Raw genomic sequence first — 22,828 nt, forward strand, 5'->3', positions numbered from 1 at the left:
CTCCTCGAGAAATGCACCAGCTAAATGCTGGTGGCAGTATTATGTCAATGGAGGCCATTGCGTATCAGGACAGATCATGACTCTTTCAATCATTAAAAAAGAAAGAAAACAAGACATACATATACGCAACTTTAACATCATAAAGCTTTTTTCATCCCCTTCGTCATCTCTGGCATTTGTAAATCATCACCGGAGGCCATGCAATACACACACAAGAGAATGCAACAACAATTAGTCCACCGCCATTATCTTCCCTCCTCCCTTTCACCTTGGCGTCAAGTTGCAGAGCAATTATAAACCATTTTGGCGTGTTCTTGTCTATGCAGAAACAAAAATCTACTTATAATGCACCAAATTAGCAAATGAGGCTCCATCATATTTATGTCGGAAAAGAAAAAAGAAGTCCTTCAACGACCAAAAGTCTTTTTTTTTACTTTTCTTTCTTTTCTCATAACTACCAGCAATCGATTGACAGAATGTGACGAATCTGTCTATGGGGTAGCCACTAAAATAACAACAAAAAAAAAGATGCTTAAAAAAAATATGCGCATGTACACACACATACATACATATATAAGCTTATGTGATCTTATTACTTTTTTTGTTGTTGTAATATTATTCGTTTCGGAGAACCAATCGTAAGAGGCCTTAGTGGGGGTTTTTAGGAAACATCAGGTTATTATAGGTGTATCTCTCGGTGGCGGCTGCTACAGCCCTCCACCGCCATCTCGGGAGGGTTGCGGCAGCAGCACTTTAATAGCTAACGAGTGTCATTGTGAATTCACGATAGAAACCTCCGGGCCGTGTCATTGGAAAAAGCCAAAATTATTCGAACGTGCGGGATTTTCTCGAGTCTCGATCGCGCTATTTGTCGATCCCGTTCTGTACGATCCCGTCATTAAAAAAAATAAATAAATAAGAAATATCGATGCAGTAAAACCTCGATAGATCGTCACTCACGTTAACGAAAAATTATGCCGGCTTAAGCGAAGTGCCTCTAGTTTCCATGTGCGATATTGTGAAAATCGTATTAATTTAAAGTAATATAACATTTAATTGAAATATGAATTAAAATCACAACATTAACAAAATTCATGTATTACAAAAGAAAAAAAAACGGAATTTTAAACTTTTTTGAGCTTTTAGTATTTAACTTAAATTAATAATTAATTATTATTACGCAATAATTAACTAATATCATTATTATACGGTAAAATTCACTAGTACACTTATGATTTATACTAGTAGTTTTTAATTTAAGCTAATATCAGAGCAACTGTTATATTATATTCAGCTTTTCTCCACAACAGAACTATTACACGTACAAGCCATTTAATTTGAGAATTTTCATTCTTCATCAATTAATCCATGATATGTTATATCATATTTACTATAAAGTATTTTCGAATACAGAGACTACTTTTGAATTGAGGGGGACTTGGGAAGGAAAAAGCACACGTTAGAAGCGAAGGCCTCAACTTGGGGAAAAAAATCTGGTTTTTTAACAAAGATATTTTGTTTAAATTTGAAACCCAAATTAGTGGGGTAGGCTACCCTGCAGAAACAAGGTTCCTAACCTTTTAAGAACTTTTTTATTCGGTCAATTAATTTTCTTAGCGTAATTTTCGTTGCTTGACCTGTTCCGATTTGGTACATGAAGCTCTTATGGCCACTTTCTAACATATGGCACTGCCGTAATGTTCAAGCTTTTTCTTTAAAAGGAGCTATAGAAATCTCATTTTTAAATTTTTCCATAGTGACGAGTTAACCGAAATCAACGATGAGTAAACGAGAGCTTATGGAAATTGTTATCTATGAAAGTTGGAAGAGACCAAAGAAAAACGACGATTTAACTGGAGCAACAACTTATTTGGGTGACGACTCTTAACGAGATTTTACTGTATTTAATATCACTCATCTCTCATTTGTTCATTTATTTATTTGTTCCGAGAAGCCTCTTGTACATTAAAACATAGGTTTCCCGCTGTTGTTTCGCGGAACACTGGGGTTCTGTAAAATATTTTTCGGAACCCCGAAAAATATTTTACAGATTCCGGGAAGATCTTTTCGGCGGAATGAAACTTATCGGAACCCTTGACAATACTTGGAGATGTTTGGAAGAAAGAAAAAAAATTATAATTTCCAGATAAAGTGAAAAACAACATAAATCGTGTAAACGGCCCAAAATTAATAGACATTTGTCTATTTCAGCCATTGTCCAGTTAAGGGACGGATGCCCGAGTGGCGTGGTGGTAAGATGTTCGTCTACCACCGTGAAGGTTGTCGTCACGGGCTCAGATTCAAGTCCGAGGTACGATGTGGATAAGGTATTTTCCTTAACGAACTTGGGTGACCCCCGATAGACAGTGCCTTCATTTCCAACCTATGTCATTAATGGCAGTAAATTGCAATGTGGTCAGAGTTGGTGAAGTTGTTAAGGGACGGGAGTATGTCATAGAAAATGGTAGGTTCACCGGAAACAGTTTATTTTGACGGAAAAATCACCGACAACCATTCCTCGTCGGAAAAATTACCTACGGAGAATGCTCACAGGAAATAATTTTTTTTTAATTGGACTGAACACAACATATAAAACATACAATTAAATTGAGAAAAAACATTACGATGATACAGACACTCTGTGACACCAAGGGACTGATAGTCCTTCCAGTGGGTCAATATAAGTTAAAATAGAGAGTTGATTGAATTATGCAACGGCATTGCCTTATGCCAGCGTTGTTACATTGATTAATTAACCAATTAGTACCAATTAAGTAATAATTTGTAGATGAAAAGTTCAAAAGTCTATAAATGAAAAATTCATCAAAAACTTACGTCCATTCATTGACTAAAATTCAGAAGAGAGAAGAAAGTGGTAACAATTCATCAACTAAAAATTTAATTGCAACCATGCATTAACTGAAACATCCGGTCACAACAATGCATCAACTGAAAATGACAATTCATTGACTAAAATTCCTCTCTAATAATTCATCGATGAAAACCCATCGTCAACAAAGCATTAACTTACGCATTACATTAAATCACGAAAAAGCAATTTAACGCAAATCAACGAAAATCCAACGGAGCATATTTGATATATATGCTTTATTTTAATACCTTGTCAATGATTTGTAATAGGATGAAATTTCTTTTCGGTAAATTGCACGTCGGTAAATTTCCCATCGATGAATGCGTTTATTGGTTGCATTTCTCAAGTTTTGTAAAAGAAATCTTATAAAACAGTGTATATAATACCGCCCTTACCGGTATTTTTTCATTATGCTCTACTTTTCACCTGAGCTGTTTCATATGGTGACATCTTCCACCCATCCTCCGTGTTGTTAGAACAACTTCCCTTCCTACCAACGGTATAAGGAAAATGAAAAATAGATGAATATTTATATGGAAGAAGAAACGGAAGCCCGCAACGATTGCTCACTTTTCAACTAGGGCAAAGGTGTTGAACCTTTTCATGAGCACGGGCCACTTGAAACATTTTAACTGTTTGCGAGCCGCAATAAAAGTTAATGAACTTCCAATTGAATAACTTAATGAAAATTCCAAATTCTAATCATTAGTGGCATCTTAACGGGAGTACCAATGGCTTCCGGCGTAGAACCTGAGTCAAACAGCGGGTAATTAATCTCATTGACTTTTTTTTTCCTTTGCCCTGCATATTTCTTTTTAATTTTTGTTCCTTTTTTCAAAAATTTCATATAATTTTATTGGCAGTTCCATTCAATAATTGTCAAAGGTGAAAAGACGGTATTTACAGAAGTAAGGGCCCCAAAAATGTTCAGTTTCGTATCCTCCAAACTCGTTAAGGCCTTGATTAAGATAAATATTTTTCCGCAAAAAAAAAAAAAAACCCTCCACAATAGATTTTGACCAACAAAGAATCCGCAATTTAGTATTCCCTTCACCAGTTTGATTATTCATATTTTTCATTAAGGTCCTTTATTCGGTTTGGCTTCGCGGGCCACGTCAGACTTCAAGGGCTACATTTTTCCCACGGGCCATGGATTGAGCATTATATATGAGCTAAGGAATATACGGTTCTTCAAGGGCTATTGCACGTTATTTAACGACACCGAAATCATGGCGCGAGGGACGTGACGTAAAAATATCGAAAAACATCAGGAAAGACTACAAATAGGATAGGTTTTTTCAGCGATTGTTCTTCGATGAAATACCGTCATTACATGGATATTAAGAACCATATAAATACTGTATATATATAAATACATACCACGCAGCGATTCGGTGTGTCGTTCAGTCTCCTACTTATGAAATCTATTCATTTCCTTTTTTTTCCTGAGGTCGATCACGCTATCCGCCTTAAGAAACACGAACAAACTCCATCATCGTGTGTTTGTTTTGTCGTGACTCTTTGAAAAAATAAAAACAATTTTAAATACGTCAGTGATTTTGGAGGAATAAGCTATTAGGGGTTTTCAGCCGGAAACGTATTCAAACTGTTCATTGGACCGAAATCCTTGAATACGAGTAGGATACTATCGTGATTTCTCGTGAGAACATTAATAAAAAATTCACTGATACAGTCTACGCCACTCAAGGAGAGTTGATACCTTTAACATGGTGAAAAACTATGCTCTAATAGAAATATCATTAAAAATACTATTCACACAGCCATTGATTTAGTTGAAATATTTTACACATGCTGTTGATTGTATAATATATGTATATCATTGTTATTTTCACATAAATTAATAAATTTCCGGATACACCCATCCCCGGGAAAGCTTCGATATCTCTCTGAGATGGGAAGCGGGGTGTGTCCGGTCCTTCAATGTTCAATGTTGATTGTATGTCTATCCTATGCTGGTATAAAGTTTTACATATCTTGGATGCTTAACTTTTTTTGTAAACTTTGAAAAACATGCGTTAAAACCACTTAAAATTTCGAAATTTTAAAATTCAATTTAGATACGATTGAGGCCAATGAAATCTGAACTTTTTGCTTCATGTCATGAACTGAACAGTTTCCTTTGTTTTGAATCAGTTTTGATTCAATTATATTGATGTCATGGTATTTTATCATGAGCGAAAGCTATTTTTAAGTGTTTCTTTTTGAAAATTTACAAAAAATTAAGTATAAAATAGATATGTAAAACTTTATGCCAGCACTACCTATAATACTCGGTGCTGCCCGGGTTTTCTTCAATTACTGGGAGAATTGAAAAAATGACAAACCATTATAAAGACATATGCATGTCTGAAACGCATTGCTAGGGAACCACGGTATCCAAAATAAACATTCCGAAAGTCATTGTTGAGGCTCAGAAACCACTGTTGCCCGATAGTTTTTGACCCGTTTCGGGCATTTGCCCTGCTCTGACGAACTTTTAAAGTAGCCTATCGTTCAATCCAGGCCTTGTTCGGTATATATGCAAAATTTTTCGACGATCTGTATAAAATTATAGATTTTTGTGTAGAGAACATACAGAGACAGATAGAAAATCAATTTTATATACGCGCGTAGATAAGGATAGCACATACAATCAAGAACATGTGTAAAAAATTTTTTTGTCAATTTCAATTTAATTCTATTCATAAATACAGAACTATATAAGCGGTATAAAAATTGCTAAGAAGCCGAGACATGGCTATTACTAGCAATCACAATTTTTTGGGGTTTTAGACATTAGTTGTAAGACAACTGATGTCTAACTTTCAACTAAAATGCTGCATTTTTTATTTATTTATTTAGCCATTTTGCGAGGCGTTATAATAAAATTATCTAATGTATATCACGAATATTGCGATATGTTTTAAATGTATGGTACGTTTCATAGATCCCTTGAGAAAGTATCTCGGATAAAGAAATTCGAATCTGTCAACTGAAAGAAACTGATCGAGAACTAGAGGAAAGGGGTTTTTGTCTTACACTTGGTTGCACTATAGGAAGGCCATTGCGAAAGCACCACCTAGCACGTGGATACACAGTGAATACTACAGTGATTTCAACATTAAGTACGGAAATGTTTGTCAGCAAGGAAGGGGCTGGGATGGAAGAGAACACTATCTACCCTCATACATGATCTTGCAGCCGTATAATGATAACTGAAAGGGGAAAACATCAGTTTGGTTAAACCTTAGCTTCGGAATTAAGCAAAAACACTTACAACGGAAAAAAGTTGTACCATTATCCGAAGTCCTGATAACTATGTACGAATTTTTTCCCATGTTATGATATTTGTCTGCTCCGTTCTTTGCAAAAGTGATAACAATACCCGGATGAAAATGTTATCTGTAATTATAATAAGCGGAGTCGACCGTATAACAAAACTTCAAGGAGTGCGTAGATTATAAGAGAATCAATCGCAATCGTGAGACCGAATCTGGGGGAAACAATATCGCAGGATAGCTATAAAAATGACATTACGGGGGTGAGTATAAACTGAATTTTTTTTTTTTTAATTTACGATATTTGAACATGACTCTTCTCACACATTGAGAATAATATTTTGCATATCTTAGGGTGGAGTGGCACGTGTTTTTTCTCTTAAGGTCATGATAAACGAGCACTAACTTATGATCAAGGAACTTGATCTTTTCATCAGCACGGAATTCCCACATTCTTTTTCAACACATTGAGCTCATCTATCAGGTGAAAAAAATACAAAGATATATCGTATATTCATCGATCATTCATCGTCACGTTACGTCGTAGGTGACATAATTCATCGTAGGTGAGAAGAAAATCGAATATACTACGCGTGCTATATATAATAAAAACCATGTAGCCGTATATTCGTATAAAAGGTGTCTTCTCTCCATAACAGTGAATCATTAATCCAATTCCAATTTAGTATACGACAACTTTATATAAAGTTTTACCATTCATGTATAAGAACCCCAATTGGTATCCCTTAGAGGCTACACAAAGAAGCACTGAGATCCCAGTACCTAAATTACAAAGCATTGCCAAAAAAAAAACAATCTTTAAAAAATCTTTGTTTTCTTGCTCCATGATAATATAGGGAATTTGATACTATATATTACAGTAAAACCTGTCTTTAACGGCACCTGTATTAAGCGGAAACCCGTCTTCAACGGAAAAAAAATTGTGGTCCCATGATTTCAATGTCAAAATACACATTAAAAAACCTGGATTAAACGGAACCTGTCTTACCCGGAAACGGGAAGGAAAATTGTACCCCTTTAACGGAAAATTTCACACAAACACTGAATATTTTGCCACCAATAGACCAAAGGATCATACAAAATGTTAAAGTGCTCCGCCGAAATTTTTTACGCAATCTAACGCTTACAAATGTGAGTTTTACATCATCCGCCCTTTAGATTAGCAAAAACCGTTTCTGTACTTGATGCTGTGGTTTTGATAAGCCATATCTAGTAAATCAGTTGCTTTCTGAAATTGTAACAAAATTTTTCGGAAAAGCAGGCGTTGAATTTCCAAAATGATATGTAAGATTTACAAAATTGTATGCAAGCTGTATGCATTCCGTGATCGCAAGGCTGAGCATGAGCAGGGCTGGAATTAATTAGAGAGAGGCAAAGGGGTTAACTGCCCTGGCTGCTGAGGAGGAGTGGCACATTTTAAGTGGGGACAAAAACACCGTTATAAAATCATTGAATTTTACAGAGTAGAGGCGGCAAAATTATGTTGCTCTCTTTCTATCTCTTTCCTTTACAAAATTCTTAGTTACGGCCCTGATGCCGAGGATTACATAAACATAGACGATAATGTACAAACTGAACCTGACACCATAGATATTGACACCCCTAATTGAAAATTTTTGAAGAACCTAAATGCCATTATTTAAAGAAAAACATGTGTCAAAACCTAAATTATATCTAGTAATTATAGACTAATTATTTATCTATTTTTGAATTATTTATCTATTTTATCTATTTTTGAATTATTTACTTCATCTTTTTTTCAAAATTAATTTATTTTTATTTTATTTCAATCATACACGAGGTCGTTATATAATTTTACACATTATATCAATCGAACTTTAGTAAGCAGAAACCTGTGTTCAACGGAAAAAAATCTCGATCCCTTGCGATTCCGTTGAAGACAGGTTTTACTGTATTAGGCAACAGCAATCACTGTACACATATACACACAACACACACACAAAAAAAAAGGCTATAAAAACGTATACTAAAAATTTCAGATGTTGAGTGGTTCGTCTCATTTGATAGTAAACTACCATGTTAATTTAGGCAAAATATGGTCTATGTATATAATATATATATCATATAATGTGGTATCATAATTTTGTGGTATTTCGATAGCAGCTATTGTTGTATAAAATACTTTTGTTTACTGCTGTTGCTAAAATATCTGTTCAAAATAATCTACTAGTATGAAAGAATTCTTTTTTTTATCCCTTCGAATCAAAAAGTGCATGTTCATGTTTTGTATAGTTCACTGCGTTATTTGTTTGTTCGTTCATTTTGTTCAATAAAGCGTTCAAATAAATTTGGACGGATTTTAAAAACTCATAAAAAAAATCAACGTATTCAAGTACCAGAGTGCGGTTTGCACCCTTAGACTTAACAAAGAGTCGGATTCTTGTCTAAAAAAGGAAAAGAAATTAAAATTCTCACTGGTAGGTTGCACCACACGTTAATAAAATACATAAAATGCAGTTAATTTTAATACTTGAATAAACTGAAATCTAGATTGTGCAGCAAGCATTCGTTTTCACTTCAGATTGTAAAAACAAACACAAATGTTCGACGCGTCCATCACTATATGCGAGAAAATCATTAGACTTGCGTATAGCAAGTATGTCGGTGGTCGATAGCAGAGATCTCGCGGCGTTTGGCGTATTTCAGCTCAGACAAGGTTTGAAGTCCATCCACCTTGTCTGAGATGAACGATGTCCTAACCACCGCGAGATCTCTGCTATTCACTACGACATGCTGTACGCAAGTGTAAATGGTTTTCTCGTGCGATGTGTTTGTTGCAGGATTTTCTTACATACGAGGCGGATACATCGAACAATTATGTTGGAAAACGAATGTTTCCTGCATAACCTAGATGCATTTTATGAATTTTGTTAACATGGCGCTATCTGTCGGTGAGAATTTTAATTGTTTTTCTTATGTCAAAAAAAATCAGACTCTGACAAGTATAAGAGTGTGAGCCGCACCCTAGTACGTCGATTTGTTTCGATTTATTATTATTATTTAAATACGTCCAACTTTATGGGACAGCCCCTGCATATTTCTATAAAAATGTTTCTCAACTTCGAAATAAAACATCTAATCTTGAGTGTTTCGAGGAAAGATTTACTAAATTTTCAGATTGAATAAAATAAAGGTTCGCAATATTCTGTGAAAATATAACATTTCTGGATGCGTGTTAAAAAAAATGAAAGCATGAAAAAAAAATGAAGAAAAAACTGTTTATATAAGGAATGCTCTTTGTTTAAACACCGGCAAAAGTTACCGCGCACTCCTAAATCGAAAAATGTGAAATGCGTGAGAAAAATCCAACACAGATTTCCACGGAATCATTGTTAACCTCAACATTGTTTGAAGGGTCAACCATGGCTCATCTAGCATTGTTTGAAGAACCAATTGTTTGAAAAGTTATTGTTGATCTCAACACTGTTTGAAGAACAGTTGTTAAACTCAACACTGTTTGAAGAACAGTTGTTAAACTCAACACTGTTTGAAGAACCATTGTTGGGCTCAGCATTGTTTGAAGAACCTGTTTTAACCTCAAAAGTTCATTGAAGAACCGTTTTTAACAACAGCGTTATATGCACCTCTTCTCCCCCCCCCCCCTACATGTGGAGAATCGTTGTTAGTAGCAGTGTTTTTGATGAAAATGCTTGTTATTAGAGCTTTATAGTTGAGTAAAATTTGTAGTATTCGAGATGATGAGATTTTCCACAAAACATGTTCCGTGTTCTCCAACATTGGCCGGCATGCCAGGAAGCAGCGAGGGAGACCAGCACGCCGAGAATACCCTTATTTTTTGGCATGCTGGGAAATTCGAGTCACATAGTCCTGAAAATTCTTAAATATGTAGAACTAGAATCTAAGAATCGATTGAATTGGCTGGCTGATTTGAAGTCTGTTTCTTTTCTGCATTTCATAATGAGTGCTTTGCAAACCGTGATAATGTAATACAAAAGCGACAGCATATTCAATCTCTCAACATGTAAAAAAAAGTGCGAAATGCAGTATTGTATTTCGTATCAGGCTGACGATAATTAGGTTTGAGTAATAAAGAACTTATTGATTTTCATTTTAGCTAAAAGACTCATAGACAAAACACGTTTGCTACAATGAAAACTATTATTTTTTATTATGATTCGCGTATTTATTCAGTATTGAACATTGATCGATATAGATAATTTCAATGTATTATGTGATTCTCATTGTACCCCGCTTTTCCCGGCATGCCGGTAATGGTCCAGACCCCAACGTTCAAACACACACAGCTGGTGTTGCCCGATTTTTTCGGAATGTCGGTAAAAGTGGGGAACATTGTTTCTATGACATGAATGTCGCTCTCCACTTGTCAATACAAGATATACAGAAGACTGGATGTTGTGAAGATATTTATTATTTGAGATGTTAATTTTTTTTTTTTTAAGGAAGGAAAAAACTCATCTCTGCCTCCACCGGGAGTCGAACCCGGGTCCCTCGATTGCCGGACGAGTGCTCTGAGACGAGATATACGCTCTAGCGAAGGAAAATCTCTATCTCCTCTGTAGCTTAGTGGTCAGAGCACTCGTCCGGCAATCGAGTGACCCGGGTTCGACTCCCGGTGGAGGCAGAGATGAGTTTTTTCCTTCCTTAAAAAAAAAATTAACATCTCAAATAATAAATATCTTCACAACATCCAGTCTTCTGTATATCTTGAACATTGTTTCTGTTTTCGAAGGTTCCGAAATCCATTTAAAACTATGTTTCAGTCTTATTCGTTAAAATCTTATTTACAAAAATGTTGAGTTCTCGAAAATTACACGGAAAATATTTATATCGGAAATATTACATCGCAATTATGGAGATTATGTGTCGAAAAATGTTTATACGAACATATTAGTTGCGACTAAATGCATATATATGTCGGTGTGTATGTATATACCGATACGCCACTCATTTATTTGTAGTAAGTGACCACGAAAAGACTTTTTTAGGCAATTCCTTAATTTATGAAAACTAGTGTTGAGAGAGAAAGACTTTTCGCCCACCTTGTTATGCAGAAATAGCCAGTTTTAATACAGACTTGAATAATGAGACGGCGAGGCCTGACCTATTTTCGTAAACAATAGACATTTCCTGCCAATATCCATGGTTATTTTGCACGCACAGAAGCGTATTTTTTTGGTCCACGCGAGATCTCGTATGCATGCATGAGCCGAAGTGCAACGAAACAGAACCAACTAAATTTTTGTTCTAACCCCTGTGGGTTAACTACTAACCTATACCCTGTGATTATGTTTTGGCAAAACGAAGTCCAGTAGCTGCAGTTTTTTTTTCTCTCCTTTCTTTCTCTCTCCAATTTTTTTTAATGCTGCTATGGTATTGGAATCTGAAAACGTTATTGGCTGAATCTCAACTTATTATATTTTTTGTTCAATTTTTTTATTTATTTTTCTCGTGCTGAGTTTAGGAGAAAAGCCAACCAACCAAGAGAGAATGATTTCTGTCTCTCTCTCTTCCTCCTCGTTCACTGTTGGTTGAAATTGAGGAAAGGTTTAGGTTATGACTGTCATCTAAAACGACTTCGTTTTACAAATGGCACCTGACGGAAATCTCGCGTGTAAGGCCTGTATTTACAAATCTCTCGGTGCGTTCGTCATCTGGGAAACACTGGTATCGTTCAACCTCTTTATAAATCATAACGTCCTCTGCTAAGGGTTGATGGATTTGTAAAAGAACCGAGCGGGGTAGGAGAAAAGAAAAAACGGCTACTCTCTAACAGTGACGTTTTCACTGACAACAAAATTTACACGAAAGATTGGCAAATGGGTCCATCCAACCACACACACAGAGAGAGAGAGAGAGAGAGAGAGTGAAACAAACCACACACTTACACACGTTTTTGATTAATCGTCTTTCGTGGACTGAAACAGAGTTGTAGCCGTGCTGTTGTAAACGATGACTGGCTTCAGCACGTATCGAAATACCGCTTTTCCGTCCGTAGACGCATAATAACTGCGCGTAGAAGGCTTCGACCTTCGACCATCGTTTGTAGATCACAGCAATGGTTATGTTAACAAGTTTTACCAGTTGAAAATTATTTCGGAATTGGGCCCACACTAATTGAATATTAGGTTTTCACACGTCAAATACTTAAATGAATCTCTTAAACGCCGTTACGAATCAATCAATCTCTTAAACGCCGTTACGAATCAATCAATCTCACCTCTGTTCCAAGAATCGACCAATACACGAAAAAGTTAGTGAAATATGAATTAAAAAAATTGCAAAAACATAATCTCACACAATGAAAGGTATAATATAAAATCACAGAAAATGAAACGAACGCGCACAAAACGAGTAAAACAAACCAAATCTTGAAAATTTGCACGAAGTAAGTCGTTGTATGCAATTTGGAAAACTAGAACATTTATGAAAATTATCAAAAATTCGACCATCGCTTGTAGATCACAGCAATGGTGTTAACAAGTTTTACCAGTTGAAAATTATTTCGGAATCGCTCCCAAACTAATTGAACACGGTCAATACGGTCAACGCCGCTTAATGTGATCAAATCGCGACTCGGGGTTTCGGATAACAATAACGGAATGATAACTACATCCGAAGAAAATCCCGTTTGAAAGTACGGTGACCATGCATCCCGTTTGTTCGAACGGGATGAATGGAAAATGGTTGTTTTGGTAAAACTGGACAACAGTGTATTTCTTTCCTACGTAACTGGTTGCAAAAAATGTTCAGTCGTTCCATTTTTTCAATTCTAAAATGGGATTCTTTTTTTCTTTTTCTTCCATTGAGCTAAAATCCTGCATTTTTGCTATTCAGCCATTGTTAGGCGTTAAATGGAACTCTAATATACATCACGAATTGCGTAATTTTTTTTTACAGCGCGTCTCATGGATCCTTCAAAAAGTGTCTCGAAAAAAAGAAATTTGAATCTAGTCAAATGAAAGAAACTGATCAAGAACCAAAGGAAAGTTTTTTTTTTTTTTTTTTCGTCATACATTTACTTTCACTATAAGAAAGCCATTGCAAAAGCAGCTCCACTCGTACATGGAATCACAGTGAACACTATGCACCGATTAAGACATAAAGGTACGGAAATGTTTATCAATCACGGAGAGGGGAAGATAGAACACCTTCTAGCCTCCCACATAGTCTTGAAGCCTGATAACGATAACTTACGAGGAAAAAAAAAATTTTGGTTAAACCTTAGCTTCAAAAAGAACACAAAGAAAACTTTCGACGGAAAAAAATTGATAACATTATCCGAATTCCTGAGAACAAAAAACGAATTTTTCTCCTTGTTATGATACCGTGACTCAAAGAAGACTATTACGATGAACATCACACAAACATCCTTTAAATCATAGTTTCCCAACCATATAGTGTGTCCCACACACACACATTGCTCTATTCTTCAGAAATTTTTTTCTCCCATCACCCCCAACGCAATCTAACCCATAGGATCCTATGCTATACTCGTAGCTTTTACCGCCTCCCTGAAACTTTCCATCGGTGGGAATCACTGCTTTAAATGTTCATAATGTATTTGTGCGAATTGCTCAACTTTGAACGCAAATCCAAATTTCCAAAAAACAAACGTTTTCTCAAAATAACAATCTCTCTTACATAATGTTAACAATATTTAGGCTACAGTACCAACGTTTTAAACAAGAAAGAAAAGATAGGTAGGCTATAGATCGATATATATTTTTTAGATATACTTGGCATCCATATTTTTCTATGGGCATCTTTTTTCAGTCACTTTGGTGGCCATGTTGCCTGTTGTGGCCTTTGGATTTCTATTTGTGAGATTGGCAATACTGTTTCTTCCATCTTTTTACACTCCTTTCCATCTAATTAATTTGAATGTAAAAATATATGTATTGAACGTATCAAGTATATATACAGGCAAAATCAACAATTGGTTCAAATGAAGGCGATATTTTTTATGTTTTTGTCCTGTATTTATCAAACGAACCAACTTGATCTGGGAATTAAGGGAATCTCCAGTAAAAGTGATAAATGCAGTGACATTTTTCAAACTGAACAGAGACGACTTGTGGCTGAATGGTAACCGGCGATTGTGCATAATTACCGGTTCATCACTTTTACTGTAACATATGCCCTCTTCGCTTATATGTGAGACACACATGCGTGTACCTCATTTTTAACAGTTTTAAATGATTACTTTTTCAAGTTAAGACCAGAGGAGCATATATATATATGTGTGTGTGTGTGTGTAACTCAAATGGTCCCCTAGTAAATATATCGAAACGAATTAATTAATTATCTCATTAAACAATTTTTTCTTTTGAAAGCGCGTTTTGATATACAATAAGCACAAATCAATAAAAATTTATTTACTTTTTTATCAGTCAGTTTTGTCTCAGGTGTGAAGAGCTCCATTATGCTAAATACCGGTCATCTTGATTTTGCACGGATTCAACGTGAATGAAACATTTCGTATGAAATATGAATGCGATTTTTTTCTTCATTACGTAGACATTTTTTAATTTTTAAGTGTTCTAAGCAAGGGCTGGACAAAAAAATCTAGGCGCCAGAACAATTTTTTAAGGGCCAAAAAAAAATTTTACCTAAAATAAATGAAAAATATCGGATTGTGGTGATAATATGCAATGCATAAGTGCATATGCGATTGCATATTTTTGCACTTTTTATAGTTATTGCATGAAAATGCATAAAATCTGCGAAATTTTTGAATAAGTGCGTATTTTTATCATTTCTTTTAATAAAATATTTTACCACTGAGTATTGTTCGTTTCAGGGCATATATTTTGGCATTTTTAAATTCCTATTTTTACATTTCTAAACGTCTTTTCTTATCTTTCGCGCATATTTTTCAGTTTCACTGCATATTTTTTTTTAGGTTAGGGCATAACTCCAGCGGATTTTTTTTACGCATATTTTTCTTTCTTTGCATTTTTTTTGTAAATATTTTTTATTTTTAGTCATATTTCTGCATTTTTTAATGCACGCTTTTTTCTTCAGTTTTCCCCTCTTTACGGAAAATTTGCGTTTTAATTTTAAATTTAAGTTTTAAATTTCTTTTATTTCATTTTACGTATATTTTTGTTATTCCCATTTGACAAATTGAAGAAATTTTTACGCATATTTTTATTTTATGCATATTTCGGTTTCTTTTAAAGGCATATTTCGACATGTTTTAACGCATATTTTATTAATTTTTATGAATTTTTTCGGCACTTTTGAATGCGTTTTTTTTTTTAGTATGTTTTTCATTTTTAGTCCCATAATTTAGCCTTATTAGATGGATTTGTTTTCATTTTTCGCACATGTCATACCTCGGCATTTTCATATGCAGATTTACCTTCATTTATAATGCATATTTTAGCTTTTTAGTACATATTTTCATATTATTAGAGCATACGTTGCCCTTTTTTTATTGTAAATAATCCGAGCTTTAATTCAGTGTCCATAATTCCTCAAGTCCGGACGCGTTGTGTGGACTTGATCCGGTCATAATCATTTGTTGTATAGTATAATTTATTTTATAAAAAAGTATTTCAACATTTTTTTTTTCTGTGCGTTAAATGCCGAGATCTGGGAAAGGGCATTTCACTCGGGATCGAATGAATGAAACCCGTACCTACACATGATGATGGCCACCGCCGTGATTCGCCCCGACAGATGATATCTCTCTCACTCAGTGCATAAATGTGTCTTACTGCATTCGCTAATGTTCGAATTGAAAGTCCGAGCCACATTTTGACGATGGGGGGATCCTGTATTCGTGCCAGAATAATTTGTTGTGCATTCTAAGGTGTTGTTTGGGTGATGGTCGTCGTAGCAACCAGACAAAGGCCACCACGCTATCTTGGTCACGTGCTTCGGCCATTCTCTCTCTCTCTCTCTTTCAGTCACACGCATGGCCTTCCCGAATCTACGGGCTCGATAGGAAATTATATTCTCGATATACTCTTACAAGAGAGATGGAAATAAAATATGAAGAAAAAAAAAGAATCCCGAATGTAAAATATGTTGGGGTAATGGCTAGGATATCGAAGAACTGTTGTTCGGTCGGTAGAACTAATGATTTTTTTTTTCTTTCTCCTCTTCTTCTAGAAACATCCTGTAGTAGACCACGGAACCGATGGAACATTGTTATCTAGTGTTACGAAAAGTTTCCGGTCTTCATATAGCATCGTATTATTCTTCTACAGAACTCGAAAATATGTTACGATCGAAATTTTTTGGAATGAAATTAAAACCACAATGTTTCAAGAATTTCGGTTAAAATATGCAGAAAACTTTAATGCGCACTCTATATATAATCACGTCACCTCTACTACTATTACTTAACCGAACATTCACCTCGTACACATTCCTCTGAGGAATTTCTAACGAATCGGTATAAGTCATAACGTATTGTGTGAGTATATGTATATGCATGAACCTAACTTGTTCATGCTGTTACAGTTGTACTTGTTTCGTGTTCTTGCTAGGGCTGTCATCTGTGTTTCATATGTTGAAGTAAAGACGGTAAACGCTTGAATTTTCGTATTATGGAAGTATCATGTTAAAGACCTGCCTACTCTCTGCGATGACACTTTTTCAAATGGAAGCTAGCTCAGTCAGCTCATTCCTGTGCTTGATACTCACATGCAGATGGAAAAGATAAGCTCCTAGAACATCCAGACTGTTCAGTTTGATTCTAAGAATCTTGCACTGAGAGAACACGTGCTCTGAAATCGTAGGATCTTTTTTTTTCAGCTTGATATCAATGAAAATGTCAATTAGCCAAGGCATAAAAATCACAAGAAAAATCTTCGTTAGCCGAAAAATTCGTAAGCCGAAGCGTTCTTTAACCGATTACCTGTATCTCGCCTGAAGAGCGCGGTAGCCCAGATCGATAAGATACTCGCCTAAAGTACCAAAGGATGTTTAGACGTGTTGCGAGTTCGATACCCGGTAGCACAATTCCATAATGCACTTAAATTTTACCATGGGATACGCTCATTGGCGAAGGTCACAATTTACGTCATTAAAGATCGAGGGAAATTCTAACTCCGAGCCCATCTCGCGACGTAGTAGCCGAAGAGCCGAACATTACCCAACAGGAGCTACGGCTGTTACGTTTGGCAATTTATCGCCAAACATCAGGATTCATTAATGATATCGCTTTTATTTGTCATGACTGTTCGAACGATAACATTACAAGGATCTAAAATTTTATAGTAATATAATATAACATAATTATAATAATAATGATATATAATATATCACAACGCAAAAAAAACGTTTCCGACTACTTTATTGGTAAATACCCCTAAACGGCTTCGCTCCTCCGGCCGTTTTAGAGGGGGCCGGACTGAAGATATCAACTCTGTTCTTACCACAACCAGAAATATGGCAAAACTGATAAGTTGAAACAAGATGTTCAAAAACCGACCACGGGTAACACTTAAAAAAAAATTCGAATGGGTTTTTGACGGATTCGAACCCACAACCTTCACTACACTAACCCCATGCTCTAACCATTACATCAACTGGCACATGCCGATCGCAGGTAAAATTAGGTATGTCTATCATTAAACGTTGCCAGGAAATACAGTCAAACCTCGTTAATGAGTCACTCTTGGGAGAGCAAAAATATGACTTAGTAAGCGGAGTGACGGAGTAAGCCATAGCTGTGCCAATTCCTGCCTTCCTATGGATGTATTCATGCAGGAAATACCAAATTTTAGTTATTTAAACGTGCTCAATCATGAAAATCGATTACTCGAGTTTCTTAATTAATTAATGTTTATTTGCTACATAATTACGCGGTTGAAAACACAAAAATATTACATTTTCGATTTTTCAAAATTCGAAAATTTTTCCTTGTACTCGCTTCATCTTAGCGAATGCAACTTTTGTCATTCCCGCTTTTTCATACTCAACCACTAACGCTGCTTTGTTTTTAATGGTGAACGAATTTTTTTAAATTTGGAGAACATTCTGACAGTAGGACGAGAGCGGACACAGAAAACTATATTGTGTATGTCTGGTGAAAACTAGAAAAATAAACTTCATGATTTTTTTTTCTATAATGAACACCAGGGTTAATAGATGCTCTACAATCGTCTAACCAACATTTGTTTCAAACGTCAAAAAGCAGCCAAAAATATTGAATTCGCGCTATAAACTAAACGTTTTTTCCCGTTAAAAAAAAAAAACAACACTGGCGAATTTTAGCCAATTTTAGCTGAAAAGCTAATGCTGCCCAAAAACCGCAACTTTCTAAAAAAAAAAATTCTTGCTGAACCATTCCCAAATAAGAAACAGCCTAATGTTAACAGAAGGATTCTGTTAATAAGCCTGTAGTAAAAGGTATGGATGGGGGAATGGAGACGGCTTCAGTGGCTTCTGCTTGAGAAAAGCTATAGGTATAATAAATCTTTGACGCAGCAAGAGTGAACGACGAACTTTCGTGTATATTGTACGAAGAGTTTCGGATTTGAATGGTAATTTTCGAAAGGGTGTTTTCGCAAAAGTGACTTATTAAGCGGAGTAGAGTGACGCATTATCAGGAGTTCAATAACATTAGTACCCCATAGAGGACAATTGAGACTTCCAAAAAGTGACCCGGTAAGCGGAGTGACGGGTTAACCGGGTGACTTACTAACGAGGTTTGACTGTATATTGACGCCAACCAACAGTCGCCGGAAAAACGCGCGCCAATACCTAAGTCGCGCATACGCATTACATCGAGGCCCGAAGTCATGATCGGCTGTGCCGATTTAGTGACGTAATAGGGATTTTAGCCAACGAGACACATTCCATGATAAAAAATCCTATGTTCGGTATGCAATTACGCTACCCGATACGTCCTTGTCGGAAACTTTCCTGGCACAGGGGTACAACAGAAACGGCGACATGACCATGGAAAAAGGATTGCTACCGCAGGGGGGTCTCACACCGAGGGGTTAGCACACCAACCTCTCGTTGAGTATTAAAAAAAAGCTGCCGTTCGGAATCGGCAATAAATTGTAGGTCCCGGTCTAATTAGCCCTTCCCCCCCGTGTGAAGAAAATGACCGTGGTGAGACAAAATGTTCGAATTTATTACTTGGAGGAAACAAATACTTCACGAAGTAAACGCTCATCAGATTTTATAATTACGAAAATCTCAATCTCGATAGAAACAGTAAAATTTCACAGCACCTCGAATTCCGTTAGAATCGAGTTTGACAAGCACGAAAAATTCAAAATAGAAACTCGTGTAACGTCAAAGATTGCAGAAGAATGGCAATAAGAGCTCATAAAACTAGATTCCATTATTGGCCGTTATTCTAGGTTTTTTTAACTAAAGAAAATTGGAAAAAAAAAGAGGGGATTGGTCTGAACCGACGGTGTTGAAGAGCAAGACCCAATAGTGATTAACATTGAGAAAAGAACTCGGAAATTAATGTTTTATGGGGGAGGGACAGGTGAGTTTTTCGCGCTCCCATGTGTTTTTAAATGTTGCTTGATGATAGGAAAAAGAAAAGAAATGAGGGGCTCGAAGGTAGCCGTAGCTTATGAGAAAAGATATACGTGTATACTGCGTGCAATACATTCTTTTATTTCTTTCGGTGCCTTTCATGTTCAGAAATGATCTCATGATATTGCGATGGAAATTTCTAGGGTGTGACCTGCCATTTACCACAGCGGCAGTCCTCTTGAAGAAGAAAAAAAAAATTACGCATATAAAAGATATGTTTAAGTAAATGTGATAAATAAGGTTATTATGCATAATCACCGAGTATTTTGGTAAGTTTGATAAATTTCCCTAAGTTTATCACTTTTACCGGGGATTATGCATTGTTCCCAAGCGTCGGTGGTAAATTTAATATTGTCAAAAACATTTACACTTTTACTGGTGATTATGCATAACACCTAGGCATCGCGTAGTTGGTAAACATGATAAACCGTACTATATGATACACTTATGAACAGTAATAAATATATTTCGTATTTATTACTGTAAGTGTTTCCTCAACAGCCGGGCTGCGGCCCTGCACTGGGCCCTGACATCATTCATACCTGCCTCGAGTGACTGGCCGTTTCCTTTTTCCCCGTTCATTTTCCTTTATTCGTGTGTTTGACCGGCCTTCGACTTCCAAAAATGAAAACCGGGCCGTGGGTTTCCAAATGTTGAAAACCACTGCTATACATAATAATTCATACATGTATTGTGTCATTATATCGGGGTATGATCGAAAAATTTGTCATCATTATATCGAGATACGATAGCAAAATTTGTTGTCATTATATCGGGGTACGATCGCTAAATTTGTTATAATTTTATCGGGATACATTCGCAAAATTTGTTATCGTTATATTGGAGTCCGACTATATACATCAAACATACTATAGACTCATTTGGAATTTTTTTCATATTTATCAAATTTACCAGTAACACTAGGGTATTAGTCGTAATCAAAAATAAAGGCAATGAAGTTCAAGTATTTATTAAATTTACCAAAGACACGACTATTATTCTACATAATCGCCAATAAAATTGATAAGGTTTTCATTATTTATCATATTTACCAACGACACTTCGGTATTATGCATGTTCGATGGTACAAGTAATAAATTTATCAAACTTACCAAGACGATTGATAAATATGCATAATAACCGATTTATCACATTTACCGTAATAGATATACGGTATATGTACATAAACTCATACACGCGCATATACGTATTCGCAATTGCAACTCACGCAATTTATAGCATAATATACAATCTTTCTATATTTCTTCTCTTTCTCTCGGTTCTTCCTGAATACGTGTCTGTAAATAATATCACCACACTCAAACAACTTTATTTCCATCGAAATCTCATCAAATTCCAGAAAGGCAATGCATGAATAGTCATGCAAATCATGACAGCCAATCCATATTAAGGTGACATTATCATTCACGTATCTATGAAATGTACCCATAACGTCCCATCAAATATTACTCATAGCAGAATTTGAAAGTTTCTGGATGAACGCACACACGAACAACTGAATGAATGCAAATAAAATATCACGCAGCTGCTTTAAGATAGATATGGATAGATTTTTTATTAAGTTCGGTTTACGAGATTGAAAAATATTTAAAAAAATGAAGTTATATAATCCAGTAAATTGAGGCAGATATCTTCGGCTTCGGAAGTAGCCGAGGCAGACATCTCCAACTGCAAATGTAGCTGAGAGAGGCACTTCCAGCTGCGAATGAAATCGTGCAGACACTATCAATTGCGAATAAAATCGAGCAGACACTTCAAGCTGGGAAGGGAGCAGAGACAGACATCTATCTTCAGTTGCGAATGAAGCGGAAACAAACCCCCTTCAACTGGGAATGATGTGGAGGCAGACACCATCACAGCTGCGAATAAAGCCGAGGCAGATATCTTCAGCTCCGAATGGAGCTGGGTTAAAGAAAGCTGTAGAACATGTCTTCTATATATTCTAGAATATGTCTGCCTCAGCTTCGAATGGCGCTGAGGCAGGCATATTCAGCTGCTAATAATGCCAAGGCAGAGACCATCAGCTGCGAATGTAGTGGAGGCAGATGCCATTGGGTTCATTGAGTCGTCCCGTATTTTACGGTACAGATCAATTCCTACTTTTAGCTCTTGGAGAGAAGGAGCGATACCCCCTTAAGGATTTGTGCGCGGTTTCTTTAACCCAATGAAATTCCCGAATAATTCGCTATTCATGAATTTGCATATCGTTCTTGACTTTCTGGAAGAAGTGTATATTGGACTGTAAGGAATTGAGCTGTCGGAATTTGACGTATATATATTTCAATTCAAGTAGTTAATTATAGTGATAATAGTGATAAATCTCACATTACAAGCATCGCAGAACAGAAACGACACGTTGTTTTTCAGAATCAGGAACCGATTATTTCTTTTCCTTCAAGGTAAATATACGATATAATCAGAATTAGCATAATTTCATTAATCGGTGGGAATTCGAACAGGAAATTACTAAAGGAACGAACATGCATCTGAATAACAATTTCAAGAGATTTATATAGTTATTATGTGTAGTTTTTTGCTTCTTACGTCGCGAATTTACACTACTCAGGTGACAATTACGTACTTATTTATAATACTATTTCTTTTCGAACTTTTCAAATTTCCTCTTGAACACACGCTTTGTATTGGCATAAACGTATATCTCTATCTGTTTTACCCGAAAGAGGGAGAGAGATTACTGATTCTATTTATTTTCTATTCATAGGATTCAAAGAAAGATGGAGTTCCCGATCCTTTTACATGAAGCATTTGCATTCTGGTGATGGGGACTAGAGTTTATTTATTCCATGTAAAAAATAAAATAAAGTTTATAAATTGAAAAGACCTTTGTTCGATGTATGTTAAGAGTTTTTTTTTTTTCATATAAAAAACACAAACACATATGTACAGACACAAACATATGCATAGATGCAAACATATAAACGTAAAAAACTTACGTTTTGTGGCCCCAAAGGTCCTTCCAACAGGTCTACAGGGTCATAATTTCGAGTGTTTCAAGCAACAACTTATATAAAGACTAGACACATCATATTGTGTATTTGTTCATGTATTTACGATTTCAGTGTAATGTATATAGTTTGCTTATTTTGTGAAGAGA

The 22,828-nt window shown here is 35.8% G+C and overlaps 1 long non-coding RNA gene across 1 annotated transcript in view; it reads left to right on the forward strand.

The window, feature by feature from the left end:
* Nucleotides 1–22,552, forward strand: part of LOC149087827 (uncharacterized) — a 42,100-nt gene extending 19,548 nt beyond the window's left edge. The window contains exon 2 of the long non-coding RNA XR_016192546.1: nucleotides 22,436–22,552. This is a non-coding gene — a long non-coding RNA (uncharacterized LOC149087827). The remainder of the gene's footprint in view (nucleotides 1–22,435) is intronic.
* Nucleotides 22,553–22,828: the final 276 nt, after the last annotated feature.

The sequence above is a fragment of the Pholcus phalangioides genome, unplaced genomic scaffold (assembly GCF_987345545.1).
Source record: "Pholcus phalangioides strain wild (caught in Gottingen) unplaced genomic scaffold, Ppha-v1.0 ptg000004l_1, whole genome shotgun sequence".
NCBI classification, from domain to species: domain Eukaryota; kingdom Metazoa; phylum Arthropoda; class Arachnida; order Araneae; family Pholcidae; genus Pholcus; species Pholcus phalangioides.